Below are 24,339 nucleotides of genomic sequence, written 5' to 3' on the forward strand. Positions count from 1 at the left end.
ATGCATTCAGATGTTTCCTCCAATTTGCTTCTTGCAAAGTCTGAAAATTGTTAAACAAATATTTTAGAACGGAGTAGAAGAGCCTAATGCTGGGAAAGATTGAGGGCAATAGAAGAAGGGGACGACAGAGAATGAGGTGGCTGGATGGAGTCACTGAAGCAGTAGGCATGAGCTTAAATGGACTACAGAAGATGGTAGAGGACAGGAAGGCCTGGAGGAACGTTGTCCATGGGGTCGCGATGGGTCGGACACGACTTCGCAGCTAACAACAACAACAAGAGAGTCATCAATCGAAACATGTCTATTTCTCCCCCAGAAGCAGAAGGAAAAAAATCAGCAACAATTTTCTCTGAGAGTAGGGTAGACAGCAGGTGGGAGCAGATGATGTCGATTGCCTGATCCTGAGCTCTCCTAAGGTCTCTATATCTTTACCTCTCTCTTGAGACCTCCTGTTAAAAGAAATTGAGCAAGTACAATTAATACATTATAAAATCTCGCTTATAGAGGTTGTTCTAATTTCTTACTATCATGTAAGATACATACAGTGGTAAGTCGGCTGTTTGCCTCCTGGTACTTTTCACGTTTGTTCTTTATGATTGCAACCTGTAACTCTGTATCTTCCCCATCTTCTAAAGTTGCTTACATTGTTTTTGGAAAAGTCAGGAAATAGCTGCACAGTTTAAGCAAAAAGTAGCTACACAAGCATTAGCTATGCAAACTGAGATCTTTGTTTCCTTTCAACCTTTCCTTTTGTGAAAGGTTGTTTTTAACAATTTGTAAATTACCCTGAGTAGCTGGGAATCACATGGTATATAAATTTTATAAATAATAATTATAGTAGTGGGAATCCTTATTTAAGATAAAAGAGGGAAATGTCAGAGTAGGAAGCTCGGAAAGAAGGAAACTAAATAGGCTAGAATCTAGATTAACTAAAGCAAGGTTTTGTGCCCTGGCAAAAGATGCAGTTCATAGTTCACATCACTATGGCACTTTTTAAATTTCTGTTTATTTAAATCATCAATAAAGTGAACTTTCAAAAGAAAGAGTGAGTGAGGTTGTTCTGAACTACATGCCATGCTGCTGAGTTCTTAAAATAAGAGATTTAGGTGGGGGTTGGAAGGGGTTTCAGACAGTTTTTTTTCCTTTGGAAGACCATGTGCATAAAACCGATTGGGTTTTTATGCTCTTACAAAACATTGACTAAATGGATATAGTTTATATGGTTTGATGGGGCTGATTAGTCTGATTTAAACCTCAAAAAGTAAAATGACTTAAACAATTGATTCCTTCTTATTGTATCTCTAGGCCACTAAATTTCTGTAATTCTAAATAAAAACACTATAAGGGGATAATAAAAATGATAGATAGATCAATAGATAGATAGATCAATAGACAGACAGACAGATAGATAGATAGATAGATAGATAGATAGATAGATAGATAGATAGATAGATAGGCACAGTATAACAGTAAAAAAATTACTGATCACTAGTAAACAGTAAAAAAAAGACATCTTAGGAATCAGCGAACTAAAATGGACAGGAATGGGTGACCATCAGGTATACTACTGCGGTCAAGAATGCCTCTGAAGAAATGGAGTTGCCTTCATAGTCAATAAAAGAGTAGGAAAAGCAATACTGGGATAAAAAGTGAAGGTAAAGGTTCCCCCACACATGCATGCTAGTCATTTCCAGCTCTAGGGGCTGGTGCTCATCTCCGTTTCAAAGCCGAAGAGCCAGCACTTGTCCGAGGATGTCTCCGTAGTCATGTGGCCAGCATGACTAGACGCCAGAGGCACACGGAATGCTGTTACCTTCCCACTGTAGTGGTCCCTATTTTTCTACTTGCATTTTTACATGCTTTCGAACTGCTAGGTTGGCAGAAGGTGAGAGGAGTAACAGGCGCTCACTCTGTTATGCGGCACTCAGGATTCAATCCACCAAACTGCTGACCATCTGATCAACAAGCTCAGCATCCTAACCCACTGAGCCACCGCGTCCCTTAATACTGGGATACAATCCCCAAAATGACAGAATCATCTCAGTTCTAATCCAAGGCAAACCATTCAATATCACAGTAGTCAAAGTCTATGCCCCAACCACCAGTGCTGAAGAGGATGGAATTGACCAGTTCTATGAAGCCCTACAGCACCTTACAGAACTAACACCAAAAAATGATGTCCTTATTACCATGGGGGATTGGAATGCTAAAGTAGGAAGCCAAAAGATAACTGGAATAATAGGCAGTACAAAATGAAGCAGGGCACAGGTTGATAGAATTTTGTCAAGAAAAAACGATGGTCATAGCAAACACTCTTTTCCAACAACCCAAGAGACGGCTCTACACATGGACATCACCATATGGTCAACACAGAAAACAGATTGACTATGTGCTCTTCATCCAAAGATGGAGAAGCTCTATACAGTCAGTAAAAACAAGACCAGGAGCTGACTGGCTCAGACCATGAGCTTCTCATTGCAAAATTTAGGCTTAAACTGAAGAAAGTAGGGAAAACCACTAGGCCACTCAGGTATGAACTAAATCATATCCCTGACAAATATACAGTAGGGGTGACAAATAGATTTAAGAAATTAGATCTGATAGACAGAGTGCCTGAAGAACTATGGACAGAGGTTTGCAACATTGTAGAACAGGTAACAACTAAAACCATCCCAAAGAAAAAGAAATTCAGGAAAGCAAAATGGTTGTCTGAAGAAGCTTTCCAAATAGCTGACGACAGGAGGGAAGCGAAAGGCAAGGGAGAAAAAGAAAGATACACCCAATTGAATGCAGAATTCCAGAGAATAGCTAGAAGAGATAAGAATGCCTTCTTAAATGAACAGTGCAAAGAAATAGAAGAAAACAATAGAATAGGGATGGCCAGAGATCACTTCAAGAAAATTGGCGTGTCTGTCTGTCTGTCTGTCTGTAGTGAATAACTGTTGTGACTCAGGGCCAGCCTGTGGGTCCGACAGCCGGGTCCGATGTATCGGAGGACTCAGATGAGGGGGAGGAGGGAGACGAACCGGCTGATGATGGTTTGGAGGCTTTGCAGAGTCCTCAGCCGGGGACCTCTTCTCAGCTGCGTGAGCCCGAGAGTGCGGAGGATGATGACCCACAGCTGGCCCTGTTCAAGGACGCCCGACGCAGGAGGCAGTCGAGCAGGAACAAACAAAGAAAGGCTATGGGACTCCTCGGGAGGAGGCACAGGGAGACCACGCCCTGAGCTCTCTATAAAAGGAGTGTTTGGGGAGGGGCTGGTTGCTGAAAGCAACTTTTCCGCTTGAGAAGACAAGCTCTAGTGTTTTTGTTAACTGCGTAATTAAATCTTGGCAGAAGCCTTTTAGCCTTGGACGCTCTCCAGTCTCTTCTTTTGAATAGGGGTTTGATAGAAGAGGGCTGGTTCAGAACAATAACCCCATAAGCTGTTTATGGTCTGTGAAGACCGTGAAGTCCCTGCCATATAAGTAGTCGTGGAATTTTTTAACTCCAGCTACAATGGCCAATGCCTCTTTGTCAATTTGAGCGTAATTACACTCAGCAGAGGACAGTGTCCTTGAATAAAAATCAATTGGAACTTGAGTTCCAACTTTCTCTAAATGACTTAAGACTGCACCCACCCTGTATGGGGATGTGTCACCCGCTAAGCAAACTGGTTTAGACTCCTTGAAATTAGTGATGGTGGAACTGACTGACAGAAGTGCCTTCAATTCTTGAAAACTTTTTCATGAGTGCTATTCCACTTCCACTTCTAAGAGTGTGTTAAGCGGCTCCACCACTGCAGCCTTGTTAGGAAGGAATGCATGGTAAAAATTGAGGAGGCCCAGGAATGCCTGCAGCTCTCCTTTTGTTTTAGGGCTAGGTGCTATCTGAATGGCTTTTACTTTAGACTCAGCAGGGTGGATGCCATCAGCATCAATGCGAAACCCCAAGAATTCAGTTGAAGAGACCCCAATACTGCACTTATTCTTTTTAAATTTGAGGCCTGCTTCTCACAGCCTTTGCAGGACGGCTCTGAGCCTCCTTGCTAGCAACTCAGTGGATTCTCCGGCAATAAGCACATCATCAAAATAGGGGCAAACCCCCAGAATGCCCTTCAGTGTACGTTCCATGTTTCCCTGAAAAATGCCTGGGGCTACACTGACCCCAAATTGTAGGCACTTTACTTTAAATGCCCCCTGTGGGTTACAATTGTCTGTGCTGCGGCCGTGGGCTCATCAACAGGCAGTTGCTGATAGGCCTTAGACAAATATAATTTTGCAAAAAAGGTGCCACCCTGCAATGATGCCAGGATGTGGCTTACTACTGGAACTGGGTATGCGTATTGTTTGAGGGCCCGGTTAATTGTGCATTTATAATCTGCACAGATTCTGACTTCCCTCTTGACTTTTAGTGATGTTACAATAGGAGTTTCCCACTCCCCACCATCTACTGGTTGCAAAATGCCCTGTTCACCAAGTTTATCTAATTCAGGGTTTATTTTGTGCTTCAGGGCAAATGGGACCCTACGAGGCTTAATCCTGACTCGCACTACATTCAGGTCTAGTTTGAATGCTATTGGCGGTCCCAGAGCTGAATCAAATACATCTGCGAATTCCTCGCATGCTGTCGCTAGACTCGCGACTTGTGTCCAGTTGATTCCGGTTACTTGGATGCCTAGTGCATCAAACCAATCAAGCCCAATTAGGCTCGTTCTTTGGCCCCCTACTACGGCAACATCCAGGTGCCCTGAAAGCTAAATAGTGAAAAAGTATTATTTTCTGGCTTTAAAAAGCAGGCATGTGATTGGAAGTTTCAGCCTTTCTTTTGCCAAAGACTAACTTCTTAAGAAATAAACAAGTAAAATGTAAACAGTCAAATATAAAACCTATTTTGTTTAAAATGTTAATGTATGATCAGTTCCCATTGAATAAGGGTTTGTATAGAGAGCTCTTTTGATAAAACAGGGGCTTCTAAATTAATTATTTTTTTAAAAAAAAGATCTAATAAGATACAGTTTTCCAGTCATGTCAGAAGACAAGGATTATTGCTTATTGCTCCAATATTTCTCATCTGACTTCATGACTAAGACAGGGCTAGAACTCATGGTCTTCTCCCAAACTGGTTCTCAAATAGGCAAATGCTAGAGTTTGATTTTCTGGCTACTTTCCATCAGAGAATAATCTAATTGTAAGTCAATGTGAAGGAGAGAGAAGGGTCTGGAGCCTGAAGGGAAAAACCAAAGAATTACAGGAAAAAAAATTGTTGAATTTTTTTTAAGGGATCTGTAATTCAGGAGAAAATATTTATAATGGAGTTCAAAATTGCAACAATAACCAGAGAAGATGATGCTGAACAATGATCAGAAAACAAGCTTCTGTCTTCTCTCATATTTTTCCATCCTCCCAATATCAATATACAAACCAGGCTGAGAAAAGTCAATCAGCTAAGAAAGTCAATTTGCTGATCATTTGTGGAGCAAAGAGAGGAATCGCCCAGAAGTGCAAAGCAGCTAAATGACTAGTGCACCTTAAGAATTTCCCACACTGAATGAATTTGAAATCAGAGCAAATTAGGAAAGAGTGAAGTAACACATATAAGAAGAATGCATTTTCTATTAGGAACACTTTAAACATAATTTCTTCTACTACCCCAAATTTGAAGCCAGATAGTATTATAAACAGACTATTTTATTAATGAAGTGGTTTCAACCAAAAGTGGATCTGGATAATGACTGCGTTTCCAGCACCAGCACCAGCATAAAAAAAAAAACTTATGAAAGGCAAGTTCCAATTTAATATTATCGATCGCAAGAAAATTGAAAAAAATGTAAATGTACTTATACACAATTTTATACATGCATATAAAACTGAAGGACACTCATCTGGATTCTTGTTTAGAGAAATAAAGAACATGAAGATTTAAAGAACAGAGAATAGAATTTTTTTTAAATCTCTACAGAGATAAAAGACTTTGTAAAGAGTCCGTCTGCTTCAAATTATATTGGAACATTTCCTAAGACCATTTATCATAAGTTGTTTGGGGAAACCTGTACTGTGGCGTCAATTCAATGTTTTCATTTCATTTGAAATGATAAAATCTTTTTCTATACAGTAACCAATGCATGAAGAAGCCACAATAAATTGACTCTTACATAACTCAGAATATGTATCTTTCTGCCAAGTTGGGTATTGAAAATGTTTGCAGCCTACTTGAGATAAGATCAATATTTTTGTCTGAGTTTGCAACTGATGTGTGTGTGTGTGTTCCTGCATATTATTTGATTTCTGTGTACTTGTCTTTAGTTCACCACGTTCAGACTGTTACTTGATGATGGCAAAATCCACTTTTGCATATGTGCATGAGTTTACATGGAACATAAATTTTACAAGCTTAATGATTTGCATTGATTTGCACAATCTCACCCACCATGATTTTCAGTGGCTTTTTTATTCATTTAATCTCTCCATATCAATAAGCTAAAACAGTTCATCTGTGCACACTTGCCAACTGGTTTCTCCATATCAGCATAGTCACAATAGAGTTCAAGCATATCCCTTACCTCTGGAACGATAGATATGCATATAAAGAAGATAGACAACTAGACCAGGGGTACCAAACCCCCAGTCTGTGGCCTGATACTGGGCCTTGAGTCTTTCAGAACAGAGCTGCAGAAGAGATGGGTAAGCGTGAGCACATGTGCACATCTCCACTTGCATAAGCAGCAGATAAACCCACCATTCATGTAAAACCATCCCCTCTTCCCCCCCCCACAAAGCTGAAAGAGTTTTAATCTGATCTAGACAGATTAAGCCAATAACATTGTTACTAACAGACTTTCACTGTCTTTTTGTAAGGTTTGAAGTCAAAATTAATAATAATAATAATAACAACAGCAACTCGATAGGTAGACAAAAATGTCAAATCTAGTCTGAACATCTGGCTGACTGTGCAATGATCAATAATAATGATAATAAGAATAGGAATAAAGTTGGAAGGGACCTTGGAGGTGTTCTAGTCCAACCCCCTGCTTAGGCAGGAAACCTTATACCATTTCAGACAAATGACTGTCCAGTATCTTCTTAAAAACCTCCAATGTTGGAGCATTCACAGCTTCTGGAGGCAGGTTGTTCCACTGATTAATTGTTCTAACTGTCAGGAAGTTTCTCCTTAGTTCGAGGTTGCTTCTCTCTTTGGTCAGTTTCCATCCATTGCTTCAGGTGTATACATTTTATTGTAAAGACTGCAAAATATCATGCTTAATCTAACAGCTTTCTAAATAATTCACAAAAAGTGAAAGTACAAGGAGCAGTCTAAGACCCAAACTCCAGTGAATGAAAATGAGGTTAAGTTTAATGTTTCCAAAAACCTTATCATGTTCACAAAACAGTCCTCTGGACCACTCATTCTGTGGAAAAGTATTAGTGTATTTCAAAAAGTTGCTGGACTTTTTAATCCCAATGAACGTACTGTGATAAATGAGCTGCAACTAATTTATCTGAGCTTTTACAATGTAAATAAAGGATGACTCATAAACATAACATGGATCTAACCCAATTCTTTATTTCCAAAAAATAACTCTGAAAAATCTGTCAAGTTTTGTTATATAATCTTGTATGTAAAGAAGTTTGTTCTAAAGAATTATCAAAAATGTTAACAGAGTATTTAGTTTTTTATTATGTGGCAGATGCTCTTCATCAATAATAATATACGTTTATATAGCAACATTCTGTTCTGAAATAATAATAGTGCTTGTACTGCCTTGTAAATTGTATACTAAGATGTCTAAGTGATATATTAAATTATTGGGTCTCAAACGAATACAGTAAGATATATAAAGCTCAGCAAATTATCTTTCTCGGCACAATTTAGTATTTAAGTAATTAGTACAGAAGTATAAAATAATTTATGTTCAATCTTTTCAGTTTTGAAAATATAAAGTCATAAATCATTTCTTTATTATTTCAGCATCATTCTGTGGTTTTTTTTAAAAAAAGCAAGATCATTTGCATTTATTTTAATATATTAGCTTGTCTAAAGTACATTTTTGTATACATTTTTGCATGGTACTCTTTTTAAATTTGGATACTGTCCAATTTGTAAACAAATTATTAGTCTACAACAGGGGTGTCAAATTAGCAACATCCTGTGACATGTCGTGACATATCACGACTTTTTTGCCTTTGCCGGCAATGGGGTGGGCGTGGTTTCGCTATGATGCATCCAGTCCGCAGACCGGCAGTTTGACACCCCTGGTCTACAAGGACAGATTACTTATCTAGAGTCTCTAATCTGTCCTCTTTAGGCAGAAATTAGGTGTCCAGCTCAGCCATTCTACTCTATTGAGCTGCCGCACTGTCAGCCCCCTCTACCACAAAGATCCTGCAAGAGAAGGGCAGTATGGACAGTTGTGGGATCTGGCAGGATGACAGCTGTGAACCATAAACACAAAACTTTTGCTGTGTCCCTGCATAACAGATACAATACCCTTGCTGACCTTAATAGGGATACTAAGTGGCAGGTCAAGGAAGTTTTGATGATGATAACTCAAATAAGCAGGGGATCATGGTCTGAGAAGAAGAACTTGTTTTGGATAGGGGAAAGTGTGAATCATGTATTACACACCAGTTATGCAAGAAGAAAAGGCATCCAAGAAGGGAAGCCACCTTCTGGTTGGTGATTCAATTGTAAGGGAGGTAAATTCAGGAAAGGATATGGAGGTTTACATCTTGGCACAAATGATCTGTTACCCTGACAACAACTGGGAGACAAAATAGAAGATCAAAGAAGTTCCTGACAAACCTAGCATACAATTCTGTCTCCCAAAAAGTAGAGAAGGAAATGAGGGGATCACCTATATTGGACTTAATTCTCACTAACAGAGGTGAAATGATAGAAGCTACAGGAACCTTGGGGGGGATTGATCATGCAATATTGGAATTCAACATTATGCAAGCACAAGCAATAGAACATAATCAAACTAGAGTCTTGGACTTAGAGCTAATTTCAATAAACTTAGAGAGAGCTTGGGAAAGATTCCACGGATGAGAATACTCAAGGGGAAAACAACTCAAGAAGCTTGGGAAATTTTGAAAAGTGAGATTACTGTATAAAAGCCCAGTCTAGCATAATACCAATGAAGAAGAAAAACAACAGCTCTTGTGGTCCATTGCCTGCCAGCAGAGCTAGCAACAGAGTCAGACAAGCTGGAGGAGGGGAAGGGGGAGCTTGGGTCAAGTTTGGAGCCTTTGGAAGGCTCTGATGAGGAAGCAGAATCAGAGGCAGATTCAGAGCCGGGGCTATTGGTCCACGTCCAGGTGGAAAGGCAGCTGTCTTTGGAGCCTGAGATGAGTAAGGGGTAGGAACAGATAGGGCTTGTCCCAGATGCACATATGCATGCGGAGGAGAGGAGAGCAATGGAAGGCAATAAGCTGGCTCTCAGGGAAGAGAAAATGTAGACTCTAGTCAGCCCCTCCCTGGCTGGGAAATATATAGTAGGGGTTTGGGAGTGGCCTGTTGTTACAGACAATCATTTGTTTTCCTGGGTACATCAATCAGGTCAGATTTCTTTGCCAGAACCAGGTCTGTTGGAACTACTTGCTCTGTATTTGGAGTGCCAACTGATTCTCCTTGCTGGGAACTAATAGGTAGTGAATTTGCCTCAGCTGGTTTGAACAGTGACTGTTTCTGCTTGGCTAAATCCTTGAAAGACTTTTAATCTGGAGTTCTCAAGTGAACAGAGACTGTTCTTGTTGTATATGTAGATTAGCAGGGGAGTGGTCTTCCACCGGCGGGAAATCCACGACCCTGGGTTGGGTGTTGTTTCTTTGGCGGGAGATTCCGGACACGGGGTTGGCTAGCGTCCAGCGGCTGCTGGACATATATATTCAGCTACCCGGACTGGGCCCCCAGTTCTCTCTACACGTGTTCCAATAAACTACACTGTTGCAACTGCCTCGCTGTGTGTGTCGTCGATCAGAACACAACAGTGGCGACGAAGGTGGGATCGTCGGTGGAACAGCAAAGGAACAAGCAGCAAGCAGCGTGCGACGCGGGAAATTTGAAACGCCATCAGCAGATTAGCAGCCAATCGCCGCAACACAGAAGCGAACATGGCACAAGTTGGATCTCTGAAGGAATTCGACCCTAACTACCCTGAAGACTGGGAGGAGTACGTTGGCCAGGTCGAGGGATTTATGCTCGTGAACAGCATAACAGACGACCGGAAAAAGGCAGCAGCTCTCTTTACTATCAGCGGCACGCCGGTTTACCAGGTCGCCGTAGGACTGTGTCAACCGGTGCTGGTGGCAAGCGTGTCGTACGCCGATCTACTGGCCAAGCTGAAAGTTCACTTCACCCCCAAGCGATTGGAACTTTACTGGCGGCGAATATTCGAGAAAAGGAACCAAAAGCCGGGTGAGTCGATAACCCAATTTGTAGCCGCCGTAAGGGAGGCCGCCCTGCGCTGCAAGTATGACAATCTAGAAATCCGGATCCGAGATAGGGTGGACCTGGGGCTGCGAGACAAACAACTACAAAATAGGATAATCGCGAAGCCCACAGGAAACTTGCAGGAGGTCCTAGACGAGCTACTCACTTATGAGTCGACAGGGAGACGCAACCCCCCCCCACAACAGCAATGGCGCCACAGCAGAAATCAACCTGGAAAGCCATGTGGACGGTTGGGAGGAGGACTACCCGTGGGAATTGGACATAGACGAGATCACCCGGAAGGTCGGGAAGATGCCGGCACAGACCGTTCCAGAAGGCAACAACCACCACTACAACAAAGATTCCAGAGGGAGAACTCAAACCGACCAAGAGACCCTGACGCAAGGTGCGGTAGCTGTGGCGGCAGTCACCCCCGAACAACCTGCAGGTTCCGAAACGCTAAATGCCGGAACTGCGAAAAAACTGGACACATTCAAGCAATCTGCCGTAGCTGACCCCACGACAACCAATTGCACGATATCGACGCGTGGGCCACAGGTAAGGTAACCCCCCGCCATAGTGGCAAAGAGACCCCCAGGCCAAAGGCACAACCCTCCAACTGCGGTAAGGGGGTGGGGGTCAACCACATACTGAGCCCTAAATTAAAAATTGATGTCCTCCTACAGGGTATTCCCTGCAGGATGGAAGTGGACTCAGGGGCATCAGTATCTATAATCTCGGGCAGCACCTTGGCACACATCGAAGCCAGGAGCGGGCATAGGATTCCCCTCAAACAAACACGAATCCAATTAGCTGATTTCCAAAGATCGCCCATAAAAATCAAGGGGATGGTCACCATCCTCGTCAACTATAAGGGATTCAAGGGCCCCTTAGAACTCCTGGTCACCGAGGGCCAGAGAACCAGCCTTGTAGGCCTCAACTGGTTCAAGGCCCTAGGCATTTGGGTGGGGGGAATTAACGCCGTACACCATCGAACCCTCAAATCCATCTGCGATAATTTCGCAGATGTATTTGATGGCTCATTAGGACAATACAAGGGTCCCCCCATTAACTTTAACCTGGATCCAGCGATAAAACCCATCAGGCTTAAGGCCCGAAGGGTACCCTTCGCACTTAAACAAAAAAACGAGGCCGAGTTAGAAAAGTTAGTAGGCCAGGGCGTGCTGGAACCAGTAGAAGGGGGCCCCTGGGAGACACCAATCGTCACGCCCCTTAAACCTAACGGGGACGTGAGGATTTGTGCCGATTACAAAGCTACCCTGAACTTAGCAATGAAAAAACATGCTTACCCCGTCCCGATGGTGAAGCAGGTCCTCGTGATGATCCAGGATGGCGCCATCTTTGCCAAGCTCGACTTGGCGCAGGCGTATTTGCAACTCACTGTTTCCAAGAAAGCTGCTGAGGCTCAAACGATAGTTACCCACAAGGGGGTGTTCCGAGTCCACAGACTGCAATTTGGAATTGCTGCAGCTCCAGGCATCTTCCAAGAAGTGATGGAGAGGACTTTAAAGGGCATACCTGGAGTATGCCCCTACTTTGATGATGTCCTGATTGCGGGGAAAACTGAAGAGATCCTAGCTGACAGACTTGAAAAGGTATTGGGGAAATTCAGATATGCAGGACTTAAATTAAAAAAGGAAAAGTGTTTTATTGGGGTAAAATCCACTGAATTTTTAGGATACAGGATTGATGCTCAAGGCATACATCCAACTGAAGGGAAAATCAAAGCAATCAAATTAGCCCCTGAACCAAAAAATAAGGCAGACCTCCAAGCATTTTTAGGTCTCATAAATTTCTACCACACATTCCTGCCACACAAAGCAGCCTTAGCTGAACCCCTACACAGGCTATTGGACAAAAAGACACCTTGGCAATGGCAGGAAAAACACAAACAGAGTTTCCAAACACTGAAAGACATACTGTCAAGCAAATCCACAGTTACACATTTCATTGAAGGCAAACCAATTTACCTAGCTTGTGACGCATCACCATATGGGGTGGGGGCTGTGATAAGCCACATGGATGACCAGGGGGAGCAAAGGCCAATTGCATACTATTCCAGAACCCTAACCAAGGCAGAGAGGAATTATGCACAAATTGACAGGGAGGCACTGGCCATAGTGGCCGGTGTAAAGAAGTTCCACAACTACCTTTATGGCAGGAACTTCACAATATTCACAGATCATAAACCACTGTTAGGCCTTTTCACCACTGACAAACAGACACCCCAAATCATGTCCCCAAGAATGCTCAGATGGTCAATCTTTTTAGCTGCATACACATTCACCATAAAGCATAGACCAGTGAAGGAGATGGGTCACGCTGACGCTCTGAGCAGATTACCCCTAGTAGACACGGGTACAGACCCAGCTCCAGCGGGCCAAATTCTATCGCTTCAGGAACTGCCGGAATGCCCATTGACGGCCCAGGAAATCGCCAAGGCCACTAGCAAGGACCCAATACTCAGCACGATAGCAGTATGGGTCCAAGGGGGGTGGCCCAATGAAAACCCAGACCCCAAATTCACACCAGGAGGAACGATGAAATGTCTTCACATCACGGGTGTCTACTGTGGGGAAACAGGGTGGTAGTACCAGAGGAACAGAGGGACACAGTCATCACTGCATTGCATGAGGGGCACCCAGGGATCATTCGCATGAAAGCTCTAGCCAGAAGCCATTTATGGTGGCCGGGGCTAGACAAGGCAATCGAGGACAGAGTAGCAGGGTGTTACCAGTGCCAGAAGTCTAGACCAGAACAGTCACACAACCCAGTACCCAGGTGGGAGGTGGCTCGCAACCCGTGGTCCCGCATACACATACATTTTGCTGGGCCCTTCCAAGGCCAGACCTTCTTAATAGTGGTTGATAGTTATTCCCGGTGGTTGGAGGTAGTGCCTGTAAAAAGTATGACATCCGCCAAGACAATACAGGTCTTGCGGGGACTCTTTGCCACCCATGGGTTACCTGACGTTCTGGTCTCTGACAATGGCCCTCAATTCACATCTAATGAATTTCAGGATTTCCTCAAGGCCAACTGGAGTAGACACTCAACATCAGCCCCCTTCCATCCCTCCTCCAACGGATTGGCCGAGAGGAACGTCAGGACTACCAAGGAAGCACTAAAGCGAATCATTCTGGGAGACTGGCACCAGAGACTAGCCCAGTTCTTGTTGGCTCAACACACAACACCATGCACTGCAACGGGAAAAAGCCCAGCGGAAATGAGGTGGGGCAGAAGGTTGACAACTAAATTGGACAGACTCTACCCCGATAGGCTGCCCGTTGAAGCGGAACAGGACAGCACAACCAGGTCCCTGAACATTGGGAACTTAGTGTGGGCCAGGAACTATGGGCAAGGGGAAAAGTGGACACAAGGGGTAGTCATTGACAAAGTGGGGCCACTATCCTACATCATAGAGGGGGAACGTCAAATCAGGAGGCACATTGACCAGCTTAGGAAAAGGTCCCCTGAATTCTTGCCAGCGGCAATGGGCGGGAGTCACCTAACAGTTGACATCGACAATAGACTTGATAGGAGAGCCATCTCACTGTCAGACGGGACCTCAGGGTCACAACCAAGAGGGCCTGAGCCTCCACATCAGGCCACCGCCACTACCACACCACAAACAACTGCCTCACCAGTAACTCAACAAACAGCAGAACCCCAGCCAGCGACAGACCTTCAACTGGTAGCAAGGCCTGACAGGGAAGCGAGCCACAGGACAGACGGCCCACCAGGGAGATACCCTGCCAGGGCCCATAGGCCACCGACTTATCTAAAAGACTATGTCAGATAATAACTCTCATGTTGGGGGGAAGGGGTGTTGTATATGTAGATTAGCAGGGGAGTGGTCTTCCACAGGCGGGAAATCCACGACCCTGGGTTGGGTGTTGTTTCTTTGGTGGGAGATTCCGGACACAAGGTTGGCTAGCGTCCAGCGACTGCTGGACATATATATTCAGCTACCCAGACTGGGCCCCCAGTTCTCTCTACATGTGTTCCAATAAACTACACTGTTGCAACTGCCTCGCTGTGTGTGTCGTCGATCAGAAAACAACAGTTCTTGTCCTATGTCAGAAGGGGAAAAGACTTTCCTTTGTGTTTACTTCTTTTTTGGTTTTGTCTACCCAGCATGAACAAAGATTGTTCCTGCCCTGTTTTAATAAAAGAGGTTTGTTTTACTTGCGAGTAAGCAGTTTCTCATTACTTGCGAAGGCTGGGTCAGAACAACAGCTCTCAAAAGAAACTGCATAAAGAACTCTAATAAATTGAAAGACAAAAAGAACAAGTATAAAGAGTGGAAAGAGGGACACATAACTAAGGCAGAATATCAGCAAATCGCCTGAGCCTGCAAAGATGAAGTGAGGAAAGCTAAGGCTCAAAATGAACAAAGACTTGCATCAAAAATAAAAAATAAAAAAAGCTTCTTTCAACATGTAAAAAACAAGAAAAAGAAGAAACAAGAAACAATTGGCCCATTAGTGGAAGAAAGTGACAAGAAGGTGACAAGCAACAGGGAGAAAGCAGAACTACTTACAGTAACTCATTTTTTGCATCTGTCTTTACACAAAGGGGAAAAACAGTCCAACCTATGAAAAACAGTACTGTAAAAAAAGGATTAGAAACACAAGTTAAAATAGGCAAGAGAATGGTAAGTGAGCACCTGTCCACCCTAGATGAATTCAAATCACCAGGATCAGATGGATTACACCCCAGCGTTCGGAAGGAACTGGCAGAAGAACCACTGAACTATATTTTTCAAAGATCCTGGAGTACCAGGAAACTACAAGAGGACTGGAAAAGAGTTGCTGTAGCTCCCATCTTCAAAAATGGAAAAAAAATGGATCCAGGAAATTACAGACCTATCAGCCTGATCTCAATACCTGGGAAGATTCTGGAAAAGATAATCAAGCAGTGAATCAGTGAACACCTAGAGGCAAACAAAGTCATAACCAAAAGCCAAAATGGGTTTATCAAAAACAGATCAACCCAGACAAATCTTATTGCATTCAGGGGAACAAAATTAGTGGAGCAGAGGAATGCTATGGATATAATTTACTTGGATTTCAATAAGGCATTTGATAATTTAGACCACAACCTACTACTCGCTAAGATAGAAAAATATGGGTTAAACAGCATCACCACCAGATGACTTGTAACTGGCTGACCAACCCCACTAAACATGTGGTCTTCAATGGAACTGCATCTACATGGAGGGAAGTACGCAGTGGGGTACCCCAAGGCTCTGCTTTAGGCTAGTACTCTTCAACATCTTCATCAATGATTTGGATGAGAGGATAGATGGGGAACTCATCAAATTTACAGATGACATCAAGCTTGCATGAATAGCTAACACTCCAGAAGATAGGCTTAAGATACAGAAGGATCTTGACAGACTTGCACAGTGGGCGCTATTTAACAAAATGAAATTTAATGGTGAAAAAAGTAAAGTTCTATATTTAGGCAAGAAAAAATACATGCACTGGTATAGTATAGGTGGTACCTCGCCCAATAGTAGTAACTGTAAGAAGGATTTTGGAGCCCTAGTGGACAATCACTTAAATACTATGTGAGCCAACAGTGTGCTGCAGCTGCCAAAAAAGCCAACACAGTGCTAGGCTGCATTAACAGAGGGATAGAATCAAGATCACATGAAGTATTAATACTGCTTTAAAATGCCTTGGTAAGGCCACACTTGGAATACTGCATCCAGGTTTGGTCACCATGATGTAAAAAAGATGTTGAGACTCTAGAAAGAGGACAGAGAAGAGCAAAAAAGATGATTAGGGGACTGGAGGCTAAAACATAAGGAACGGTTGCTGGAATTGGATATGTCTAGTTTAATGAAGAGAAGGACGAGGTGGGGGCATGATAGCAGTGTTCCAATATCTCAGGGGCTGCCACGAAGAGGGAGTCAAACTATTCTCCAAAGCACCAGAGGGCAGGACAATAAGCAATGAATGGAAACTAATCAAGGAGAGAAGCAACCGAGAACTAAGAAGAAATTTCCTGACAGTTAGAACAATTAACCAGTGGAACAACTTGCCTCCTGAAGTTGTGAATGCTCCAATACAGGAATTTTTTAAGGAAAGATTGGATGACCCTTTGTCTGAAATGGTATAGGGCAGACACATCAAACACAAGGTCCGGGGGCCGGATGCGGCCCGCGAAGTGGTTTCATGTGGCCCGCGAAGCCATCCTGGAAACAGTGAGGGAACAGCCCCCACTGGCCCTGGCCCAGAGACCCTCTTTCTGCCAGAGACCCTCAGATCTGTCCCACTCCTGCCCAGGCCCCCATAGGCACTCTTGATACGAACGATGTAGAGCTGGCCACGCCCATCCAGTAGGCCACATCCACCCTGGCCACGCCCACCCAGCCCCCTTGAGGGCAACCGCAATGCTGATGTGGCCCTCAATGAAATTGAGTTTGACACCCCTGGTATAGGGTTTCATGCCTGAGCAGGGGGTTGGACTAGAAGACCTCTAAGTCTCTTCCAACTCTGTTATTGTTTTGTATTGTATTGTATTGCACTTTTAATCTTAATGTTCCTTGTGTAAGAGATCTTCCTAATATGGTCGTTTTTATTTGTAACTTTCCTATTTCATACATTTTTCTACAATGTTTGTTCAGAGAACTCAAATGTAGCTACTCAAATGAGAGTTATAAAGCAGCCTTTTAAGTCAGAATGAGGACGATTCACTTAAGAATGCAGACCAACTGAGATTTCAAACATCACTAATCAAGATAATTTAAGATGTAGATATAGTTCAATTGCTGTTGTCCTAAGAATGCTATTACTGTTAGACATAGATGGTTTTTTTAACCATCCTATATAGTGCCTTAATTCAGAATAGAGTCAGGGTGCCTGAGTGGAACTGAGCATTTAGTGGCTGGATGCTCTTCCTGATATCTTTGTGAGTTCTCAGCAGATATTTTCTCTTTGTTCCCTGAGAGAAAAACATCTGTCATTATGTAGGACTGAACTCTGAGTGGGACATGAGCAACTTCACCACTAGCCACCATGCCACTCCTGTTGGATATAGAAGTAAATATCAGAAATGTAGAGCACACATGAGGTTATTGTATAAACTCCAATATAAAGAAATTCCAGTGACATAAATATATTTTGTATTGCAGCAAAAGGGATTTATCCCACTACTTCTATATACTATATACCAGTATATTGCCTTCCAGTCAGTTGTAACTCCTAGCAATTGCCTGGACAAATGCATTTCTTCTAGATACTCAGTTGGCTCAAAAACTGTTTCTCACATTTTTTTAACAAAACTTGCTTTTATTTATTTTTTTTCAGGGGAAGAGGGAAGATGGTCTTCCACAATATTATTTGTAGCATCCACTGCTGTGTAGAAGTTAAGATACAGTATTGGATGAGGAGTGGAAAGATCTATGTTTTAGTCCGTCCCCAGCTATGAAAAGTCATTGGGTGTCTTTGGGCTACTCATCTTCTCTCAGGCTATTTTGAGCTCCAGTAAACAAAATTGAAAGTTATGCTGCAGTATGTGAAGATAGTGTACTTAAGCAAGCTTGAATATATTCATTTGGAGTATGTAAATGCATATAGCCACTCTTTTAGAATTGCCTGAGAGCAGCACACAAGTAGCAGATTGCAGTTTTTTAAAAAAATAGACCTTAACCAATTTTAATTGTTGTCCTGCTATACAAATAAATTAGTAACCTACAAAAATTAATATACCAATATCAATGAAAACATCTATTTTAAAAAAATCTAAAATAATAGTGACATAGGAAATAGAACAATGAATTTTACATCAACAACAATAATGATAATTAAATGTATGCAGTGTTTCAGATTTTACTCCTAAATACCATCTAGTTCAAGTTATTATTTGAGGCCCATTGAGCATAGGTCTATTACCTTTTACTCTGAACCTTTATTCCCATCTCTCTTGTTATCATTCTTAAAGGCATTCCAGAAGATTAATATTTCTCTCTTTATGGTATCTTGGGTACTAGGCTTAGAATTTAAATATGTGTGTTCTTGAGGTAAAATAAAAGAGAAAAGATACTAAAGAAGAGGTTTTCATTATGTTTCCTTATTTTCTTTCCTTGCCACTAGAAAATCGCATTAGATATCCAGCAAAGAAAAGGCACATGAGCCATGAAATACCCCTATAGCTTCCTTCACTATTGAGGATAGCACTAAATGAGGTGACTAGCATATTTGTCTACAAGCAGGCATGCCACTATGTATCCCAAGGCCACTTTTTCAATTTATTTCCAAAGTGCTACATATTCCTAGTAAAATTTGACTAAAACAATACAACAATAAATGAATGAGATAAAAGAGTGACTTCTAAAACATTTTAATCATACCTAGGTGATATCACATTTTGTTCATGACAATTATTTCATTGATTATCCTTTTCATAAATTCATCATATTTGTTTACCTTAAAGGTAATAATCTTCACTCTATAATATTTTATATTATCAATAAATATAAAAGGACTGTCTGAGTATTTCGACAGGGAGTACAGTTTTCCTTTCAAATAAATTTAGTCCTATATACAATTTGTTTATTATTCTGCCCATCTTTCTGATAGAATGTCTTTCAATACATTATAGTTAGATCCCTCTGCACAATATGAACCCATTATAAATCAGGCTGTTAGACTGTGCAAAATATAAGTCCAGAGAATTAGAATTTGGGATATCCCCAAAGCCTCGGTTCAGATTAACATTTTTCTGATAAACTTTAAAAATAAATCAAAATGTTAAAAACTTAAAACTTTAAGATGTTTTGTTAAGTTTGGAAATGAGACAAGTAAAATATAAATCAATGCTGTATATCATTTATTATCATTATACCTCACTGCAAAAAAACAGTATAAGGGTCCTCAAAGTGATTAATATTTCATAGAATCAATGTTACCCCATTCAGAGAACATTTGGAAGCAAGGTGATGTCTTTGAAAGATAATGAGGAGGACTTGATGTAATTGTCAGCAAAATGCTGTAATTAACATTGAATTCTAGATACCGTATATTTTGTTGTTGAACTGGCTAGAGAATAATGACCCTTAGTGTGCACTCTTCATTTTAAATAATATGCTTATAATGTACTATTTCACATTACCAGCTATGAAAATCGATTACTCTGCTGCATGGTGGACTCTTGTGTATCCTGCTTAGTAAAATAGCTGCTGTAACTGGAAGAAAGCTCTTTAATATTATGTCAGGTTTGGACATTTTATCTGAGTTCTGGCAGTCAAAAATCCTTCAGGTATATATATGCCATATTGCTGGTGCACACCACTTATATAGAAATGACTAGGTGGATTTAAATTGATCTTTGTCTCACCAAGACATTGCTTAACAGTTGGAAAAAGTTTTCCTTTCTATCTTTTTCTTCTAAAATAATAATAAACATATATCAGTAATACAATTTAGTTTTGTGGCAGGATATTTTGTATTGACAGAGAAAAATTACTTCAAATGGTATTATTCCTAGCAGCCAGAATTTAAATTAAAAGAAATAAAAATCCTGATACTACTTCATACTTCAGTGATATAACTTAGTATATACTTCAGTGATATAACATAGTTAAGTATTTCAAAATGCCACTGCTTCTTCTAGATTGCACATACTATGCATTCAACAAGATAAGCCTGCATTTCTGAAAATGAACAAATCTTAAATACCAGAAGGATTGATATCACACTTGTTTAGGGATTCTTGCATGAATTTTTACATGCAAAGACAATATTTTCTTAAAATTGGGTATTTTACTGTAAATACTCCTTGTATGCTACCAAGTTGCCAATATTGTGATTCTTATCCTTGGTGGTTTTCTAGAGAACAAATTCATAGAATTAGTGACAAGTACGTTGAAGGGACGTGGTAGCTCAGTGGGTTAGGACACAGAGCTTGTTGATCAGATGGTCGGCCGTTTGGTGGGTTAAATCCCAAGTGCCGCATAACAGAGTGAGTGCCTGTTACTCGTCCCAGCTTCTGCCAACCTAGCAGTTTGAAAGCACGTAAAAATGCAAGTAGAAAAATAGGGACCACTATGGTGGGAAGGTAACAGCGTTCCGTGCACCTTTGGCATCTAGTCATGACCACAGAGACGTCCTCGGACAAGGGCTGGCTCTTGGGCTTTGAAACAGAGATGAGCATCAGCCCCTATAGTTGGAAACAACTAGCACGCATGTGTGGGGAAACCTTTATCTTTACCTTTCTTTACTTTGAACATTGTTTGTGCAGAGAAGCAAATATTTTTAATGCAATAAGTAAAAAGTTCCATCTGTGATGTTCCATTCTCCCTGTGAGGTTAAACGCAGTATTGTTCTATGTTGGCAGAGCTTCTGCATCTCATTTTAACATTTTTTAAATAAAGCTTTTTTTAAAAAATTCAAACTATTTTCATTTAATAGCAGTAAACCTCTGTGATAGATCCCATTTTTTTACAAGACATGGTGTGTCTTTAAATAGATGGATGGTGATGGTGATGATGATGATGGTTTGATATCTTAGATATAATTTCATTCATCTCTAGGGGAAGTGTGGAAAGAATAGCTTTGATACTTACAAAGTAATAAGACACCAAATAGCACTGGTTTTATTAATTTTCAGTAGGAGAAATTTCCTAACGGTGAGAACAATCAACCAGTGGAATGCCTTGCCTTCAGAAGTTGTGGGGGCTACATCACTGGAGACTTACAAGAAGAGACTGGACAGTCACTTGTATGAAATGGTATAGAATCTCCTGAGAGTTGGACTAGATGACCTCCAAGGTCCCTTCCAACTCTGTTATTCTATATTCTAAGTTCTATCTAATTCCATTTCTGCACTTTTCTAAATCTATGTTTCTTCAGCCAATATTTTGTATTGGCATTTAGTCATCTGCTCTGATACAACAAAAGGATTTAAAAATCTTATTGTCACTAACCTTCTCAGTTCTACTAGATCCACTGTTTTACTGAAGCTGCAAAACAACACCAATGAGACTCTTAACAGAGATGATCAAATTTAGGGGACTTGGTGCTATTAAATGATCATGTCTTAATAATAATAATTAATAATAATAATAATAATAATAGTAACAACAACAACAACAACAACAACAACAACAACAACAATAATAATAATAATAATAATAATAATAATAATAATAATAATAATAATAATAATACAGTTGGAAGGTACCATGGAGGTCATCTAGTCCAGCCCCCTGCTCAGGCAGGAAAACCTATACCATTTCAGACAAATGGCTGTCCAGTCTCTTCTTAAAAATTTCCAGTGTTGGAGCATTCACAGCTTCTGGAGGCAGGTTGTCCCACTGGTTAATTGTTCCAACTGTCAGGAAGTTTCTCCTTAGTTCTAGGTTGCTTCTCTCCTTGACTAGTTTCTATCCATTGCTTCTTGTACTGCTCTCAGGTGCTTTGGAGAATAGCTCGACTCCCTCTTCCTTGTGGCAGCCCCTGAGAAGGCTAATGCCAGAAGGGATTTTAATCAATTGGAATAACACAAGATATCGTTTGGACTCAGTGAGGATTTTGATGAAAGATATAGAGCATTTCTGGGAGAAAGAACACAATATCAACAAGAGGATGGAAAAAGCCAGAACTAGACAGAACAAACAATAGAGGAAACAATTACACAGGTGGAAGAGGAAAAAGAGAAGATGAATCAAGAAGATGAGGGAATAGTACGTGAGCAGAGGATTGAAAAAATTATTATACATCAGCTCAACAAAAAAGAGGAGTAGTTATATATGTCAAAGAGACAATAGATTCCAAAATGATTTATGCATATGAAGAAGGAAGATTATTAATGGTAGAAATATTTTTAAATCAAAACCAGATAATTTTGATATGCACCAAATAATAAACAAGAAGAGTTTTATCAAAACCTTCGCAGAAAAATAGTAGAAATGGAATATCAAAATATATGCTTAACTGTGGATTTCAATGCAATAGTAGATGGGACATTAGACTATAAAAGCAGTAAATCAGGGAAACAAGGAAGAAAAAGATTACCTAAGACTTTTTACAATATGATAGAGGAAACTGATATACAAGATATCTGGAGAGAAACAAACCCAGGAAAATCACAATACACATTTTATTCTAATAGTTATAAATCTTGGTCCAGAACTGATATGATTTGGATGACGCCTGAATTAAGGGTTAATATGCAGGAAACTGAAATAGAATTAGGTACCTGGGCAGATCATAACCTAAAAATTGGTGTGGAAAGGAATGCAGAAAAAAATAAGATGGACTCTGAATCAATCTATATTAAAGCATTTATAGACTTAGCAATAAAAGAAATGGAATTTTTCTTCAAAGAAAATAAAAAAGAAGTTACAACATTACAAAATGTATGGGATACAGCCAAAGCATATTTTCAAGGCGTAGCGATAACATACATGGCGGGGGAAAAATAAAGAAAAGAGACAATGTCAGTTGTTAAGAAAATAATTTTTAAAAATTAGAACTTGAACTACAAATAAACCCACAAAAGAAAATATTGAAAAGACAAATGGAAATAATAAAATATAAATTATATTTAATAGAATCAGAAAAATTGGCACAACAAATTAAAAGGGCAAAGCAAAACTTTTTTGAAAATGCAAACAAACTAGGAAGATGGTTAGCTTATAAACTTAAGAAAACAGGAGAAAAAATTGATAAACAATTTAGTAGATGAAAAAGGCTGTTTACAATTTAAAAATGAAGCAATAAAAAGATAACTAAAGAATACTATTATAAACTGTATGACAAGGAAGACATTCTATGGGAGAAAATGACTCAATATATAGAAGAAAATAATTTACCAAAAATTCCAGAAAAGTTTAAGACTATGTCTAATGAAAAAATAACAATGATGGAATTGACAGAGGCAATAAAAAGACAAAAAAAAATGAAAAAACACAGGGATCAGATGGACTCCTGGCAGAGTTTTATAAATGTTTGCAAGATATATTAAGTCCACCATTGAAAAATGTATGTAATAAACTTTTATTGGGGGCAAAAATCCCAAATACATGGACAGAAGCTAATGTTACTTTGATACCAAAAGGGGACTCAGACTTGACACAGATAAAAAAAATATAGACCGATATCATTAGTGAATGTGGACTATAAAATCTTCACTTCAATAATAGCTGAGAGGCTGAAAAGATTTTTGGCTGAATTTATACACCCAGATCAAAATGGATTTTTTCCATGAGACAAATAAAAAAAATTTTTTTTTTCATAGTCTGGTTTGGAAGCATCACTGCTTCAGACAGGAAGGTGATGCAGAGAGTGGTGAGGATGGCTGAAAAGATCATTGGCAGTTCCCTCCCGTCCATCCAGGACATAGCACAGAAGCATTGCTTGAGCAGGGTCCGTAAGATTATTTGGGACACTATACATCCTATTCACGACCTGTTTTCCTTGTTACCTTCTGGGAGGAGGTTTCATGGTATCCACAGCAGAACATCCAGATTCAGCCATAGTTTCATTCCGTACAGCATTAACCTTGTGAACTCTCAAGCTTCCTCCTTCTGTTATATATTTAAGATGGACATTATTTAATATTTAATATTTACTTGTTATGTATATGTAGGGGTGTGGGTCTATACATATGTGTATATTGTATGGTTAGGTGTGTGTCATGTATGTGTTCCATTTTGAGAGCGGGCAACTAAATTTCATTTTTGATGTGTGCCATTGTGCCCACAGTAAAAAAAAATGACAATAAAGGTTATCTTAACTTAATTTGAGGGTAATACTAGATATATTGGAATATTATGAACTTCATCCAGGGAAACAACTGGCACTAGTATTTTTAGACACCCAAAAGTCATTTGATAATATTTCTTGGCAATTTATGATTCAACAACTAAAAACAATGGACTTTGGTCAAAACTTTATA

Source organism: Vipera ursinii (assembly GCF_947247035.1).
Source record: "Vipera ursinii genome assembly, chromosome: 4".
Classification (NCBI taxonomy): domain Eukaryota; kingdom Metazoa; phylum Chordata; class Lepidosauria; order Squamata; family Viperidae; genus Vipera; species Vipera ursinii.